We start from the raw sequence: 2,736 nt of genomic DNA, 5'->3' as shown, positions 1-2,736 counted from the left end.
GACTGCTTTTACATCAACTATCCTCCTGTTTTTCATTAAAAACAAATGATGAAAAATAAACCATTAATAAAAACAATTTATTGAAAATAAATGATAAATATGTTGTGCTTTTAAAAAACAACCTCCTGTGTTTATAAAATAGAGTTTTCATTTCTAATCTCTGAGTGTCTATGAATCTCCTTTAGGAAGCAAGGGTCTAGATAGTAATAGCATCCAGATATTAAGGGGTGCAGGGGTTCTCTCAACTTTGGCTTCTCTGATAGAGTGTTGGTTGATCAAATGACTTACTGAATCCTTTCTATGTGTGGCACTGAGGAGAGTATGATTGTTATGAGATATTTTTTTCCCTTGTTACTTTGGCAATAATTTTTGTTCATGATGACATTTTAATTTTTTGCTTTAAAACTAAGAACTGTAGGGATGCCTGGGTGGCTCAGTCAGTTAAGCATCCAACTGTTGATTTCAGCTCAGGACATGATCCCAGGGTTGTGGGATCAAGCCCCACATTGGGCTCCATGCTGAACGTGGAGCCTGCTTGGGATTCTCTCTCTCTTTCCCTCTGCCCCTTTCCCCTGCATGTACTGTGTCTCGTCCTCTCTCTCCCTCTCTCTCTAAAATGTAAAAATAATAAGATAATAAATTTTTTAAAAATAATAAAACTAAGAACTTTATAAGTGAAGCTTTAAAATATATTATTTTTTTTAATTTTTTTTTTTTTTTTTTTTTTTTTTTAGCATTTATTTATTTTTGAGACAGAGAGAGACAGAGCATGAACGGGGGAGGGGCAGAGAGAGAGGGAGACACAGACTCGGAAGCAAGTTCCAGGCTCTGAGCCATCAGCCCAGAGCCGGATGCGGGGCTTGAACTCACGGACTGCAAGATCGTGACCTGAGCCGAAGTCGGACACCCAACCGACTGAGCCACCCAGGCGCCCCTAAAATGTATTATTTTAGGGGCGCCTGGGTGGCTCAGTCGGTTAAGCATCCAACTTCAGCTCAGGTCATGATCTCACGGTTCGTGGGTTCAAGCTCTGCCTTGGGCTCTGTGCTGACAGCTCAGAGTCTGGAGTCTGATTCAGATTCTGTGTCTCCTTCTCTGTCTACCCCTTCCCCACTCACATTCTCCGTCTCTCTCTTTCTCAAAGATGAATGAACATTAAAAAAAAAAAGTGTTAATTACATGCGGTGCCTGGGTGGCTCAGTCAGTTAAGTGTCTGACTCTTGATTTCAGCTCATGGTTTGTGGGATTGAGCCCCACATCAGGTTCTGCACTGACCGTACAGAACCTTCTTGGGATTCTCTCTCTCCCTCTTTCTCTGCCCCTCCCCAGCTGGTTCTCTTTCTCTCTCTCTCTCTCTCTTCCAAAAAATAAATAAACTTAAAAAAATAAATAAAAGTGTGTTTATGAAGGTTCAAAAGAGAAATGTGGAAAATAGAAAACATAAGCCTATCTCCCACAATCCCATTCCCCAGAGGTCAGGCTACTAAGGCACAATCTTTTGATCAGTTTCTAAGGCATACACAAGGATACATATGATAAATACATTACATTCTTGATAAATACATTACATTACATTCTATGTATGTGTTACATAATATGTTGATAACATACATCATATTCTGTAACTTGTTTTTTTTTAACTTACCAGTGCATCACAAAGAGCTTTTTCTTTCATTAGAGTTTAACCTCATGCTTTCTCTTGGGCAAACAGTACTAAATGATATTATAATTAACGATTGTTTTGTAATAGACATGTATGATGTTTCCAATTTTTCTCAGTTCATTCACTTTTTTTTTTTTTTTTTTTCTTAACCAATACCTGTTAGAGAGCCTGGGCAGATGCCAGAGTAAGAGGAGCTCACCTTGTCCCACGACACACCTACATAACAGCCACACAGGCACAACTAACCCAGAAAAAGACTGGCACAACAGACTCTCCACAGTTCATTGTAGAAAGGACCCCACATTAAAAAAGGGTAGGAAGGGAGACACAGTCAGGAACAAAACTCCTGGAAACTAGCCACAAATGGAAAGGATGCCACAAGCATGAAGAAGGGAGAGGAACAGACCCCACATCAGGTACCCCAGAACAGGAGACCTGCACTGGGAACCCAAGTTCCCACAACATTTGGCTTTAAAAGTCAATGGGGCTTAACTTTGCAAGTTTTTATAATCAATGGGACTTAACTCCAGGTACCTTCAAAATCTGTGGGTTCAGGCTCTGGGAGAGCCAAAGGGCAATAGGAAATAGTCCCCACCCTTAAAGAGACAGCATAACAAACAATCCCTCCAAGATACAACATAGAAACAGCACTTTGAGAAGCATCTAAGGTATGTGAGAAGTAGATTTATTTACTAAACTCAGAACATGCCCTGGTGAGGCAGGGATCTTTAGGATATTTCTTTTTTTTTTTTTTTTAATTTTTTTTTAACATTTATTTATTTTTGAGACAGAGAGAGACAGAGCATGAACGGGGGAGGGGCAGAGAGAGACTCCAGGCTCCGAGCCATCCGCCCAAAGCCTGACGCTGGGCTCCAACTCGGACTGCGAGATTGTGACCTGAGTGGAAGTCGGACCCTTAACCGACTGAGCCACCCAGGCGCCCCGAGGATATTTCTTTTTTTCTTTTTATTTATTTTTTTTCTTTTTTTTAATATATGAAATTTATTGTCAAATTGGTTTCCATACAACACCCAGTGCTCATCCCAAAAGATGCCCTCTTCAATACCCATCAC

Source organism: Panthera uncia, chromosome B1 (assembly GCF_023721935.1).
Source record: "Panthera uncia isolate 11264 chromosome B1, Puncia_PCG_1.0, whole genome shotgun sequence".
Lineage (NCBI taxonomy): Eukaryota > Metazoa > Chordata > Mammalia > Carnivora > Felidae > Panthera > Panthera uncia.
The sequence above is the reverse complement of the archived record's forward strand: the minus strand, read 5'-3'. Positions refer to the sequence as shown.